This window comes from Panicum virgatum, chromosome 4N (assembly GCF_016808335.1).
Source record: "Panicum virgatum strain AP13 chromosome 4N, P.virgatum_v5, whole genome shotgun sequence".
Taxonomy (NCBI): Eukaryota; Viridiplantae; Streptophyta; class Magnoliopsida; order Poales; family Poaceae; genus Panicum; species Panicum virgatum.
Window position 1 is genome coordinate 21,706,619 of NC_053148.1, and position 15,797 is coordinate 21,722,415.

Below are 15,797 nucleotides of genomic sequence, written 5' to 3' on the forward strand. Positions count from 1 at the left end.
GACTATGGGCAATATCATTGAAACGAGAATTCAGAGTCGTAAAGTCTGGCAGTAAAGAATATTAGGTGAAGTGTGTGAATGTTGGATGTCCATGGCGAGTACATGCATTCAAGGGAAAATGTAAGTCGAACTGGAAATGTTCCATTGTGACAGAGCACACTTGTTTGCTGTCAGAAGTTCTTCCCTCGCATCGCAATATATCATGCGACTTTGTTGCAAAGCAAATGTATGGGTTTATTATGGACAACCTAAATTATGAGCCAAAAATGATTGTTCGACACATTGAGCAGACTTACTAGTACACCATTAGTTATTTGAAGGCATGGCGGGCTAAACAAAGGGTGTTCGAGATGCGGTTCGGCATCATACGAGGCATCATATGATAACCTACCTCGTATGTTATCCCAGGTTGCTGCTAGAAATCCTGGAAGCTTTCATGACACATACCTCGTACCAGCCGTGACTAGGGGCAAAGAATTATGCAACGAGCCTTCTTTTGCATAGGTGCTTGTGTTAGAGCATTTCAGTGTTGTCTTCCGGTGATCTGCATTGATGGCACATTTCTGACTAGAAGGTATAAAGGTCAGATACTCACCGCAATCGGGGTAGATTGCAACAACCAAATAGTTCCGCTCGCATTTGCATTTGTTGAGAATGAGAACTTAGACAGTTGGTATTGGTTCCTTGAACTAGTGAAGGTTCATGTTGTTGCTGCACGTCCAGATGTGTGCCTTATTAGTGATAGGCATGCAGGTCTGCTGCAATCAATACTGAAATTGCAATGTGGAACTGCTGACAACACCTCCATTGTGGCCCGATGTCCAAAACAGGTGGTGTATTAGGCATATGGGTGCAAACTTCTATGACCACTTCAAGAACAAGGATCTTAAGAACCTGTTTAAGAGGTTGTGCACCCAAAATCAATAGAGAAAATTCAATGCATTATGGCAGATGCTTGATCAGTTGACTGCAGAGCTAGTGAAGGTAAGGGCATCAGGAGCAGGCACTGAGTCAGGCTGCAGAGTCTAGGGATTCAATTGAGAAGCCATTTTCACACTGGATTCGAGGTGCACCTAAGGAGAAATGGTCATTCCTTTATGATACCAACGGAATACGGTATGGTATTCAGACAACGAACCATGCAGAGTGTTTCAATATGGTTATGCGTTCTTGTCGTGCCTTTCCTCTTGTGGGAATTGTTGAGTTCATCATGTATGGGTGCATGAAGTATTTCAGAGAGCGTTACACGGCTGCAAGCATAAACATCAGCAACCCCCAAATTCAGTTTTGCAAAAGAGTGACACAATATATGCAAGAGAAGATTGAAAAGGCCAAACTGCACCGCGTCATATCGACAGGTACAATGGAGCATAGATTTGAGGTTCTATGCAAGGATAGAACTGGTTGTGGTATCCGTAGAGATAGGGTGGTACAGGAGAGTTTGATTACAGTAGATGGCAAAGTCTTCTGCTCCTGCATGAAGCCTAAGTTATTGCATTTGCCATGCTCCCATCTCATTGCGGCATGTGCAGGGTCTGGGTTGTAGCCAGGAGTATTTGTTTCACCTTACTTCAGCAAGGAAGCAGCTGTATCCACCTGGGGACATGAGATATACGGGATTGAAATAGTGGGGCCTTTCATTCAAGATAATGAGAATAAGATGTTTATTCCTGATCCAGCCACTAAGAAAGGCAAAGGCCGCCGTCTGACACGTCGTATTCGGAATGGTATGGACGAGTCCGAAGGAAGCAAGGCACAAAAGTGTTGCAGCCAATGTGGAGCATTGGGTCACAACTACAAGAAGTGTCCTCAGAATGCAATTCACGATGCTGCTGACGTCGGTCCTTTCGGAAATCCCAGAGATGGAGCACCTCCTACGTTCAGACGACCATCGGCGAGAATTGCTCGTGGAAGGCATTCGGTGTCATGATCCACAATTGTATTTCATTATTTGTAATATATAGTAATGAAATATTGCAGGTATGTAATGAAATATTATTGTACCTATGTGTCCAGTTTGTATGAAACATATATGTACCTATGTGTTCTCATATATTTTTGAATGCAGGTATGGAGATGGACTCCTTGCTAGACCCAGTTATCGACTCGAGCCACAGGTCTTACTTTGCAGCAGTTGAGCACCGAGCCCTAGAGGTGCTACGTCCTCGTCCACCTGGGGAGGTGATCTCTATACACCACGATTGGTGTGACAGGTATGTAATGATATATTATTGTTTATTACATATGTATTCGTCGGTATTCCTTTGTTTCGACAATTTTGTTTACTACAGGTTACGTGAGGCCGGTCTACTGACTCTGAGCCGTCTTGTCGAGGTTGGGCCTATTCAGCTCGACCGATCCCTCCTGACGGCGCTCGTTGACAGATGGAGGCCGGAGACACACACGTTCCACCTCCCGTGTGGGGAGATGACTCCTACGCTGCAGGACGTGGCCTACCTCCTCGGCCTCCCTATCGTCGGGGAGGCTGTAGGTCCGCGTGTGGTGGCGGCCTCGTGGAAGGATGACCTGGAGGCCCGTTTTGCCCTGGTTGACCGCGTTGAAGAAGCAGGTCCGGTCAACCCGCACCCGCGAGCAGCAGGTCCTTCGAAGACCTAGTTCCTACAGTTTACAGTACGTATTCATTCCATATTTAAATTTAATTGTTACAATTCACATGTTCCATTGTCAGTTGAATTAATTAATCTTAATTGTTTATGCAGTCTACCCTGTTGGCTGCGGATGCCGACGAGTACAGTGTGACCAGATCGCTGGAGGCGTACCTACTTTGGTTGTTTGGTTACATCATGTTCAACAACACTCATGGCAACTCGGTCGATAGGATTCTCCTTCCTGTATGCACGGGAGATTGCGGATGGGGACGAGGACGTACCGCCCTACAGCTGGGGTGAGGCGGTACTTGTAGCCACTTACCGTGGACTCTGCGACGGCTGCATGAAGACACATGGGAACGCTATCCTGGCAGGGTGCCCACTACTGTTATAGCTTTGGTCGTACGAGAGGCTAGCCGTTGGTCGGCCCATGGTCAGCCACGAGCCTTACCACGGGGGCATGTACGGCGACGAGGAGGACGAGAGGCCCACTATGGGAACTATCTGGATCTGGCATCAGGTACGTTTGCAAGAAATCTAATTTTGTTATTCATTGTTACATGATGCATTAGCACACTTTTAATTTTACTTATTCGGAATGCAGAGGTCCTAGGCGCATGCGCAGGTTAGACGCGCATATCCTAAGTTTGTTTCGGAGCTCGACATGCTTACGCCCGAGGACGTTGTCTGGGAGCCTTACAGCCTAGAGGCTGTGGCTACCCGTGCACCAGCAGGCCTATCTTCGCACTGCTCCGTGAATGCGAGCCTGTGGCTTACTACCGCCGTCCTGGTTTATGACATCGCGGTTGAGGCATATTGCCCATGGAGAGTCAGGAGACAGTTTGGGCAGCGCCAGGAGTTTTCGGTGCCCACCGCGTTGGAGTGTGTCAGTCGCCAGGACCATAGGTAATTATGAATGAACTTGGCTCATACATTCGTGTTGAATCTAACGATTCTTCGTGGTCCACTTTTGTAGGTTGTCAAGGAGTGGCTTGCCGTGCTCTGATGATAGGCTCACCAAGATGCAGCCGTGGGTGGACCAATGGGAACAGGCAGACGAGCACTTGGTCCATCCAACAGGACCACACACAGACAGCTCCTTTAGGTCTTACCTCACCTGGTACTTACCCCGGACTCGGGCTCGTCTGGTTTATGTTGACACTCACCCACACCCACACCAGGAGAGGCCTCAGGATGGCTATGCCCGGCACCACGTGGAGGCACTAGCTGGCGCGGTGAGTCTTTTGATCATATTTGCATATATATATATATTAATATTCATAAGATAATTCATGTGTTTCTAACTATTTCTTTACTGAATGGACGCAGTTTCGCCTTTGCAACATGATGGAGACGGACTGCTCGACTTACCTGACGAGGGTACGTGCCGGATCCCCAATGACCCAGTTTGAGCAGACACAGGCATGGTCGAGGCAGCGTGACCAGTTGCGTCAGGTAGTGCACAACTTGGGAAGCCGTGTGCAGTACGAAGACAGCCACGGGTCGTCCCAGGCCTCGTCCTCGTTCCCGTGTCCGTCGACCGTGCACGGGCCGACGTCGCAGTTCTTCCCAAGTGCAGGTAACGTACATATCTCTTTAAAATTAGATCAAGTGTTCCTATATATTTACTAATATCACAAACAGGATACGATCCAGCTACTGCGTTCGGCCATACTGGAATGTTTAGAGGGACAGCACCAGTTGGCGGATCGTATCCAGGGATGGTACCGGGGCCACAGATACCGGACTACACAGGTTAGTTTATGTTTCGTATTTCGGTTTCTACATGTCATGACGAAAGACACGAGGGAACACTAACATCTGCATTTTATGCGTAGGATTCTACCCTGATGCGGGCACCGGACCTTCTTCTTCCTCCTTTCGACCAGATAACGAGGGTTTCACCTTAGACGACCTCGACAGCTTGACTCCAGAAGAGCCTGCTGCGCAAGGTGACCCCGATGTCTTGGGGTATTCACAGCTTGGAGGAGCACCACTTGGGATCTCTCAGCAGCAGACACCGCAGCCCCATGCCCGTCCTGAGCGACAGGTGAGGTCTCCGGATGTTCTCACCTACTCCGAGGGCCATGTTCGTGCCCAGCAGAGGGCTAAGAGGGTCCGACGCCCTAGGGGTGGTTAGATATATGTGATGTTTGTATCTCTGATGTTTATTTGTAATGAGATAGCTGTGGACCGCTTATTTGTATCCAATGTTTATGATTGTACTAGTTTACTTGTCATTTGTTTCTATAGATACTATTGATGTGAACTTGTTATGTTTGTGGGTTCCATAATGCTCGTGAAATAAGGGAAGTTCTTGCGAATTTTTTCCGTGATTTAATGAAGGACAAGTTAGGTGCAGTAGGAGTTAGCGGCCGAGATCCTGCCGACGATGATGATGACTACACGCTCGAATAGCTCAAAATAGGAACCATAGTGTATCTAGGTGCGAGTACAAGATCACAGGTTACCACTGCTCGGCACGGCGATCACGGGTTTCCCAAATGTCGCATTCTTTGCCCAGACATATGTGACAAGACGACAACCCAATAACAGTGCCCTTCCACCTTTTCAAAAAGATGTGACAACACGGCAACCACACCAGCTCACCTTCAAAGCAGTCTCTCTAGCGAGGACGACGGACCTGTCATTCTACAGCGAAGGTCTGTGGCGTGTAGTGGGGAAGGCGGCATCTAGGCGCGATCGACCGAGCGGCAGCAATGCAGTGCTGTGAGTCAGCATGCACAGAGATGCATCGAGTAGTCATTTCAAGAATCGAATCTAGTCAAATGACGGACGGGGTTACAACTGAATGACGGACGGGATTACAACTGAATGAGAGTTACCTTAATGTGCATCACATGCACCTCTGGCCGCATCCATATCTTACAAGAACTTTGTAAGAATCCAATGATATTAGGATGATTCGCAAGTTCACATACTCTCATGTATATCTTCCGACGTTCTAGCTGGTGTCCCTTTACATCTTGCATCGTAATACCTCGAAATAATATGAAATCTTTAAACTCTACTACTTTGGACAACACCATCTCTATCGTACCATCCGCTAACGGATCCAACTTCTTACTGATAACAAGATGGGTCATGATATCAAGTATTATACTAGATTTTTCTTCGGTCCATGAAAGTCCTGCACAATTGGAGGAAGCCATTGCCTTATGCTGCAATATCAATAAGGTACTTTCATAATTCTATTCTAATTCATAATTAATTTAAAAACAAGTCTGTAATAGTACTGAAATTGTAATACTAAACGAGTGTTCTAAAGCACCAAATCTAATTCAGCTAATCCGCTAATTAAATTAAATTGTTATACAATATCAATGGATTCATACGGAAGTTACCGGTAGATCACAAGTACGCAATTCGGCAGAGCTTCGCCGCTTTTCTTCTCCTCACCCCTCTCTTTTTTCCTAAATTTTTAGCCTCAAATGACAACGGGAATGGTGGCGAATGGTGGCCAGGACTTATATAGGGGGGAGGGGACCCTGTCGCCCCTGGGGTGGGCGACAGGCCCCCTTTTTTTTCTTCCAGGGACCTTGTTGCAAATTTAAAGAAAAAAAATTACACTTAGGGCCTGTCGCCCTATGGGGGGGCGACCGGGGGGTATTTTTGAAATTTTTCAAAACGGACATATATTTTTGAAATTTTGATTTTTTAAAAATATAAAAAAGAAAAAAGCGCGAGGAGGTGAGCCTGGCTGTGCTGGACTGGGTACGGGTGTGGGCTGCCGGTGTTGGGTTTGCTGGGATTTGAGGTTTGGTCCACTTCTTCTTTTCTTTTTCTTCTTCAAACCACACAACCTATTTGAATTCAAATTCAAATTTGAATTCAACCCTAACACTCAATCAAAAATAAAACAATGCACCAGCATGAATGCACAAACAAGTTAGCCCTAAAATAAATTTTAATTACTTGAGGAACAAAATTAGATTAAATGCAAGCCAAGCCAAATAAATTTATTATTAACTAGGAAAATTAAGTTAGGGTGTTACAGATAGACATCACACTAGAGCAATCATACGAATACTGAAGCAGTTGATAGAGTTCTAAGAACAAAAGACTAACCATCTCCAGCACAGGGAGATCATACAATGCAAGCATAGAATCATACAATGCACGTGGCGCTTCCCCATTGGTCCCATACGTCGGTTGTGCTGGCTTCACCCCGTGGCTCCTTGCTATAAATACAAGGGTCACACAATTTGACCCTATAAATGTAGGAATGTAGCAATTGGATGGGACGTGTACATGCTTATGATCGAGAAAGCATGAAAAGCATCTCACTAGGGTCACACAATTTGACAAAACTCAACAGAATATCAAGCAGCATATGTGTAAAGGGTTTTTCATGGAATATGACATATGGATCTGGTAGGACTTTGCATATCGCTGGGGAACTTGCCACTTTTAGAATTTTACAATGCGAGGGGGCCGCCGCAGCGGCAACGGCGCAGACGGCGCCGGGGAACGTGGTGCCGGTGGTGGAGTTGCCGCCAAGCGAGTAGTACGGGGACTCGGAGGACATCGACCCGGTTGCTGCAGCTAACGCTGCCGTCTGGATCGCCGAATTCATCTCGTCCTCCGAGGGTGTTCTCGAGGCTGGTACGTCCGAGGGGCCCCGCCATGGGGTTGACCGGGCGATCATTCAGTCTGGGGTCCCCTTGGACTTTGCCCGTGCTGAGCGAGAGGAAGGCAATGCCTGGCGGGCGCATATTTCCATCGGGGCCCAGATCGAGGAGAACCTCTCTCGGGCTCTGAGTCTTTTCTCGCAAGAAAACTTCAATGTCAACAACGTAAGTGTCCTGTTCGTTCGTTTCCGGTTTTATGCGCATAATTCCCACTCATGTTTCTCCTTCTGCAGCAGTTGCTGTCCATGTCGTGGGACAAGAGCGCCAGGCTCGCACAGCTGCACTCCCAGGTGGACTGGCTTGGGCATTACAACACCAGCCTGGTCGCGTAGCTGAACAAAGCCAACGCCCGGGCGGACCAGGTATCAACCCTGGAGGCGCGGATCCATGGGCTGGAACTCGAGCTGGCTCGAGCCAACAGCAAGCGCGACGCGTAGCGAGCCGCGGCTGACCAGAAGGCCCAGGAGGCCGAGGCACGTGAGGCCGAGCTGCGGCGAGTTGCAGTGGCGCTAGAACAAAAGGATAAAGCGCTCGAGGCAAAAGAGACTGAGCTCCAGCGCAAGGAGGCTGAGTTCCAGCACGAGAAGGCTGAACTCCGAGGCAAGGAGGCGGTCGTCACGACGCTCACCGCGACCCTCGTGCAAAAGGACACCGTCCTTGCTGCGCAGAAGGTGGCAGTTTGGGACGCAGAGGCCGCCCTCAAGGAGAGAGAGGCCTCCTTGTCCATGCTACGGGAGCAGGCGAATGCCGCGCTGGTTCAGTTGGAGCATGAGAAGGAGCGTACCGAGGGTAAGTGTTTGAGACTTCACTTGAGTTAGTTCTTGATTTTCCGAGACTTATCGTCGTTTCTTGTTCAGAGCTGAAGAAGGTGGTGGCGGACGAGACTGCGGCAAAAGAGGCCGTCTAGGTCGCGTTTACGTCGGCGCAGGAGGATATTAAGGACCTGGAGGGCGCCGCCGTGGCTGTGTGTCAGGAACTCGAAGCAGGGGGAGGCTCGTCCGGGAGCTCGGTGGCCAGTCGCCTGCGATCGCTGGGCAGTCGGGTGGCTGAGCATCTCAGGAGCACCTTCCGCCTCGGCATTCAATGGACCCTCGCCATGGCGTCGACGCACTACGACCTGAACCTCAAGCAGGTGGCAATGGGATACGTCGTCGTGCCTGGCATCGAGGGAGATGCCGCGGTGGCCGCAATGGAGCAGGCCGACGCCACCGTCGAGGGCTTCGCCTCCGCTTTGTCCTTGAAGCTTGAGGGTGACCTCCTCCCCGACGTTGAAGACAACGCCGTTGAGGGTCCGCATGGGGGAGAAGGAAACCTGTAGAAGTCTTGGGCCGTAGAGCCCGTGTAAATAAGTTAGTATTTTGTCTCAACTATGTTTCTTCGCGAGAACACTAGCTAGTGTATATTGACAGTGTGGCCGCTCGAGGCATTGTGGATTCAAAGCCCTCGTTTTCTTTACTCTATTTCCGTGTTCTCGTATGGGTCTTGGATAAACTTCTGCAAGGAATTTCGCGTGCATAAGCGACTTGGGCGTAGGGTGGTGAGTGGGGATGCCGTATCCCGGAGGCGTAGGCGGTCCCGCGGCTCGGCTGGCCCCGTACCGTAGTTGCTTTTGCTTTGCATCCGTTTCTTCTAAGTATACGAAAAACTTAGATACGGAAATTTTTCGAAAAAACGATGGCGTTTTTGGGGATGTGCAGGGGTTCCCCCCGTAGTAGCCCCCGAGGGAGGGTTGGCTTTGCCGAGGGTAAAGCCGATCCTACCTCAGTGTTCGTGCGCATCCGAGCCCCCAAGGGTTCAGATGATTCCCAAAAAATAAATAAGTAATGGATACTCTTTATTACTTCGGGAATTTTGATATATAAGTACAAACTATGTACAAATAGCTTGGAATTTCAAGGATAGAAGTGACTTAGTTGCTAAATTTTTCCAAGCGTTCGGCGCGTCGTCATTGTGCTCCTCTCCGACGTTGAAGATGACGCCGCCGATGGTGTATGCGATGGAGGAGACCTATAGGAAGTCTTGGGCCATGGAGCCCATGTAATCGGATTAGCAATTTACCTTAACATGTTTCTGTGCGAGAAAACAGATTAATGTAAATTGACAGTGTGACCGCTCGAGGCCTTTTGCGTTCGTGCGCACCGTTTTTGTTACTAAGTTTTCGTGTTCTCGTATGTGACTTAGATAAACTTCTGCCAGGAATTTCGTGTTCATAAGCGACTTAGTCATAGGGTGGTGAGTGGAGATGCCGTATCCCGGAGGCGTAGGCGGTCCCGCGGCTCGGCCGGCCCCGTACCGTAGGGGCTTACACCTTACATCCATTTTTCTAAGAATACAATAATCTTAGATACGAAATTTTTTTGAAAAAATGGTGGCGTTTTTCGGGACGTTCGGGGGTTCCCCTCGTAGTAGCCCCCGAGGGAGGCTTGGCTTCGCCGAGGGTAAAGCCGAGTCTACCTCAGTGTTCGTGCGCATCCGAGCCCCCGAGGGTTCGGATGTTTCCCAAAATATAAATAAGTAACGGATACTCTATTACTATTTCGGGAAGTACAATGTACGAGTACAAGCTATGTACAAAAGAGCTTGGAATTTTAAGGATAGAAGCGACATAGCTACTGAATATTCCAAGCGTCAGTTCTAGGCGTGGTTTGTCGGAGTGGCTACTCTGGGCGCAGCGAGATTCGCCTGTGGCTCAACTGGTGAGTTCGTCGGTGGGTCCACTGTGTCGTTCGCCGTGTCATCGCCCTATTCCGCCAGCCCGACCATGAAGTACTCCCGAGTGAGGTCGTAATCCTCCTTGCTGGAGTCATCGGAGCAGGAGAAGCAGTAGTCTGCCGTAGCTTGAAACGACAGGAGTGCTTCGCGATTGCGGACCACGGAGAAGTCCGGAGCGACGCTTTCGTGCCCGAAGATGTACCCCTCATCCGTGGAGTCAGGGTACGAGTTGTCAGGTGGCGGTGCGACGAGGTTACAGATCGAGATGAGGCGATGACCCGGTAGATCCTCGTGCGCACTCACGTTGGTGCTGATGGGTGAAGTGTGAGTCGCAGCGGGGGTGTGCGTCCCGGAGGGAAGGGGCGGCGGCTCAGCCGCGCCCTCCTCGGGGGGCACCGTCGCTATGATCGGTGGTGGTGAAGCGGTGACGTCCTCCGCCATGGCACTTGGTTGTGACACGCCAGCCTCGACCCGTGTGGGGGAGCTGAGACGAGCCGCTCTGCGCCGCTCCATGCGTGCTTGCCACGCACACCGGCCCGAGCGCCTCCTGCACCAGGGTGGTGGTGTCGGAGTGTTAGGGTTGGCTTCGGGCGGGAGGAGCTCCATGTCGTGGCCGCTGCCGGTAGCCACGAAGTCGAGACTCCCAAACCGAAGCACCGTGCCTGTTGGGTGTGGGCGTGGCCCGTCTGGCATCTAGAGAACAAGAGGGAATGGAGATACAAAGTCACGCAGCGCTGCCCCTACCTGGCGCGCCAACTGTCGGTGTCCAGACCCGGCGGTCCGGCACCAACTAGTAATGATGCTACGTGATCCCTCACCCTAGATGGTTGATGCAAGAGGCAACACAGAAACACACGGGTTTATCCTGGTTCCAGCCACGGGGTTGTATGTCCAGCAAAGGGGTGTGCGAGTGCACTGTACTATCTTGCACCGAGGTGCTTGTAGTAGGGGGTACAAGCGAGGCGAGAGAGAGAGGGAAGCTCCCAAGTCTCTGTTAGTGATTGAGGTGAGTGCCAATATAGTGCTCTAGAGAGTGGGGTGAGTTGTGTGTCGTGTGGTGATCGTCCGAGTGTGTTCGTTGTTCGGATGGGAGGCTCGCCTCCTCCTTTTATAGTCACAAGGAGGGGTGATGTACATGCACGGGGGGTCAGAAGTCGTCGTCTTCTCTCCGAATCGGGGGTGTGCAGTGGATGTCTACTGTAGTAAGTACACTGTGCGGCACTGGAGATTATGGCGCCGGGCGTGGCAGTTGTCCTGGGCGGTGTCCTGACCTCGCGAGATCGCGCGGGCATCCTTGTGGCTCCAGTGGGCGTCGTGGAGATTGTTGTGGATGGTACCGTCCTCCAAGCGTGGCGTGGCAGAGCGTCGAGGGTTCTGTAGGATGGGGTCTTGCTCTGGTCAAGGCCTGGACTGTGTTCAAGGGTCGCGCCTATGCCGATCGAGGGTTCTGCAGCAGAGAAAGTACGCGGAGTAGGCAGCACAGTGGCGGGAGCAGCGCCGGGCACATCTGCATAGGATGCCGCAGGTTCCCACAGTGCCGACACAGTGCTGGGGATGGAGGAGCAGTGACCGGAGTTGGCGGACGGGACTTCGGTCACAGCTGCTATGCGGCGTGGTGGCCTGACGCCGTCTGACCCAGGCACTGTGGTGGAGTGGTTGGCATTTAATGCCTTCGTCCATCAGGTAGGCGGGCATATGGGTTACTAGTTCTGTCAGCTGAGGGGCGGCCTCGAGCGAGGCGGAGTTGGTCCGCTCTCCCGAGGGTAGATCCGCTACCCTCTAGCGAGGTGGAGGTGTGGTGTGCTGTCGAGGGTCTCAGCGGGGAGGCCTCGAGCGAGGTGGAGATCGCTCTGCGGGTTCGAGGGGTGGCCTCGGCTGGGCCATACTGCGGAGCTGGGCTGCGAGCTGAGTGAGGACTGAGCCTTTTCGGGTCTTGGAAAGGACTTTGGGCGTTGTAGGAGAGTTGGAGCCGTTGAACAATCCTTCTTTCCCTTCGGATCGGAGGAAGACGGTAGGTCTAGGCTTGTTGTGGTTGTAAAGCCTGGCAAGGTGGTAGGCACCGTGGGTCTGATTGCATTTTGCGTTTTGAGGGCAATTTGGTCAGTGGGTTAGTGTGCCCCTAATTGTGGTACCCGACAACCGGCGATAGCAGGGGCCCTTGATGGGCCGACATGGGCCTGGAACATACCGCCGGTTGGTCCGGCGATAGGCGAGAGCTACCGCCGTATGGTCCGGCGGTAAGCGCCCCGCCGGTTCAAACGGCGACAGCAAGACCCTTACCGCCGGACAATCCGGCGGTAGATCCCCACCTTAAAAAGCCGGGCCACTCCGGCCTCGGCCGCCTCACGCGGGCAGCGCGCCGTTCCGCCGCCCTCGCCTCCGGCTTGCCAGCGCTCGCTCGCCGCTCCGCCGGCCTCGGCTCGCCCGCAGTTCCGCTTGCCCGCTGCTCGGCACCCCGCGCGCCGCCGCTCGGCCTCCTCCGCCCCGGGTGCTGCGCGCCGCCGCTCGCCGCCCCCTTCCCGGCCGCCGGTGGTCGGCTCCCCGGCGCTGTGCGAGAGAGAGGAGGTCCACTGCACCACTTTTGTTTTAGGTACATTTCGAAATGTAGTTATACAAATAATAGTAGTAGCTATACTAGAATAAATGTATGTGTTGAATAGTAGATGTACAAATAGTTATACAGAATATTATTGACTTATATATAATTTGTTGATCTAAAAATTATTTAGAAGTTCATTCGGAAAATTAGTTTAGATAGAAAAATTAGTCAAATTAAAAATAATAGTTTAAATATGAATATTAGTTTAAATATAAATATAACTGAGTTGAATTTGAAATATTTGTTTGATAGAAATATTAGTAAGTTATATGTTTTAGGTACAAATACTAGGACTATTAGTCCGTTACATATTAAAAATTAATTACGCACCACTACATGTTTTAAAATTATATTGGTTTTTAACATATGGTTATAATATTAGATTTGAATGGTCAGTAATATCAGAGACTCACATACAATACATATTTAATTAAAATATTAAAAATTTGGAATAGATTTTCGTATGAAGCAATCTGGGTAGAATATATTGTTAACATTTAGATTGTGGTATGAATTTGACTTCACAAAATAATAGAAAGATTTACTGGCGTAAATATTGGCTGGCATATCAGATGATTTGTATTTTCAATTGTTCTATGGGTCAGGAGAAGTTAGATATGGTCCTGAAGGGGTAGATTTTTCAGAGTTTAGCTCGATCACAAAAAAAGTACACAGAGCAAGAGAAAGACTTGGATTTCAATATCCAATTGGCTATTTAAAGCTTTCGGGCTTAATCGAGATGAACATGAGATCTCTGTCATGGCAGTGGCAGGGTTAACCAAACCGTCGGTAACCGGTCCGGTTCCGGCTAGGTCCGGTATGAAACCGGTCCAAATTCAAAATTTAAATTTGAATTCAAAAAAATGAAAAATTCCCAAAAAAATTCCTAAAAATATTTTAAGGTGCGATGAATCTAATGGTGTCAAATTTTCTCAAAAATTCGTTCATTTAGTTTGGTTTGCGGAATTTATAAGTTAAATAAAAAAAGAAAAAGAAAAAAAAACCGCGGCCCATTAAGGCCCATCGCGCGGCAGAGGTCATTTAACGTCGCGTGTCCCTCAGCCGAAGCCTCACCAGCGCCTCCCTCATCCGCTCCCCCCTCGCTGACTCCTGTCCGCCGCCAGAAGTCGCCGCCCGCCGCCCGAGACCGGCTAGCCGCCCGTGGAGCGCGGCTAACCGGTATCCTCCACCGGTAAGCCGGACCGGTAGCAGATCTACCGGTCCCGACCGGTTAGCCGCTCGGGTAGGCCAGTTTACCGGCCCTAAGAGGCGGTAAACCGCCAACTAGCGGCGGTAATCCGCGGTCAGGTAAGGTTTTTTTTCCCTAGGATTTAGGTATATTTCGATGTTTTGTTTTAGGATTTAGGTGTATGACTTAGGTATATTTAGAATTTAGGGAAGATTTATTTGTAGTACATGATTTTTTGCACTATGTAGTAGGTTTTAGGTAGATTTAATTTAGGTGTATTAGATGATTTTTGACACTATGACTTAGGTAGGAGTTAGAATGTTAGATGATATATTTTTGTTGTGCATGTATGCAGATAGACAATGGCAAGCAGAGATGTTGTATGAGAACACGGTGAAAATCTTTATCCCGGATGGCGATGTAACTATTGTTGTACGCAGAAAGGAGGAGGTGGTGCGACTAGATTGAAACAACATTTGGCTGGGCGCGGGGCAGAGGTGATCCATTGCAGGATTGTGCCACCTGATGTGCAGGGACTTCTTTCAGCGTGAGTTGGATAGGGCAAAGAAGGCAACTGCTGACCGGGCCCGAGAGAGGTTGAGACGGGAGAAGGCTGCAGCGGAGGGAAACTATCCCGGTGATGAAAAAGATGAGGAGGCTCAAGTGCAGCGTGCCATGGATCTATCGAGAGCGGAAGCAGAGTTCCGACGGGGGGTGGAACAGAGAGGAGGTGCATATGAGCGTGGAGGGGGTAGTGGTTCGACGAGGGGGAATGTTATGCAGAGGATGTTTCGAAGGTCCACTTCGCAGAGGGAGAGTCCTGTGGTGGAGGACTATAACTTGGCAGCTGGTGGGAGAAGAGGAATGACGCAACCAAGGATTGATACAGGCTCCTGGACGCAGAAGTGTAAGAACGCAAAGGAAGCTATTGGTAAAGCTTGGTCAAAGTTTTTCCATATTGCAGGAGTACCTGGAAGACAGGCTGACAGTCCATACTTTATCAGCGCGGTCAGGGAGACACAGAAGTGGGGTAAGTTTTCTTTCATTGCAATGATACCTATGAGCTTACATTTTTGTATCTCATGATTTTCATATGGTTGCAGGTGAAGGTATCGCATCACCCACTGGACGGGATATTGATGGCAAGTACCTTGATCAGAATGAGCAAGACTTGAAGATGAGGTACGTAAAGTTTCAGAAAGACTGGCCCTTATTTGGCATCACGTTGATTTGTGATTCATGGACTGGTCCGATGAGGATGAGTGTCATCAACTTTTTGATATATTGCAATGGGGTCATGTGGTTCCATAAGTCTATTGATGCGATTGGAAGAACTCAAGATGCTGCATATTTGTTCAAGGTAGTCCCTAAACATGTTCCATTCACATTGTGTATGTTTTGTCATGTTACTAAACAATTTGTCTTCCATTACAGGAGATTCGAAAGGTGGTGGAAGAGATTGGACCGGAGAATGTCGTGCACGTAGACACCGACAACGGCTCGAACTACAAAAAAGCATGAAAGGGACTACTAAGTGACGTGTATGACCACATAGCTTGGACACCTTGTCTAGCACACACCGTCAATTTGATGTTGAAGGATATAGCTCGAAGGCCTGAACATGGTGTTATCATCAAGCAGTGCAAGCGAATTTCAAATTGGTTACACAATCATGGTCAGTTGAATACAATGATGAGGAACGCAATCGGTGGTGAGTTGGTCAAGTGGAATGCCACTCGATTTGGAACCAACTACATGTTCCTAGAGAGCATCGATCGGAAACGTGATCGTTTCATGCAGTGGATGGCATCTACTGAGTTCCAACACAGCAAATGGGCGAATACTGAAGATGGTAGATTTACTCATGCAAGTTTTGCAAGTATGGAGTGGTGGGATGCATTGAAATATATCATCGACACGGTTCAACCAATATACAAGTTTTTCCGCTTCGCTGATCAGGACAAGAAGCCGAACATGTGCGAAGTCGTGATGGCCTACCAGACTATGAAACAGGAGCTGCAGTCTTTCTTTGGAAC

At 49.6% G+C, this 15,797-nt stretch overlaps 1 long non-coding RNA gene across 1 annotated transcript; it reads left to right on the top strand.

The window, feature by feature from the left end:
- Positions 1–14,894: 14,894 nt before the first annotated feature.
- On the top strand, positions 14,895–15,269 carry LOC120669014. The gene is made up of 2 exons (XR_005672655.1): positions 14,895–15,121; positions 15,196–15,269. It is a non-coding gene; the product is annotated as an uncharacterized LOC120669014 (long non-coding RNA).
- Positions 15,270–15,797: the final 528 nt, after the last annotated feature.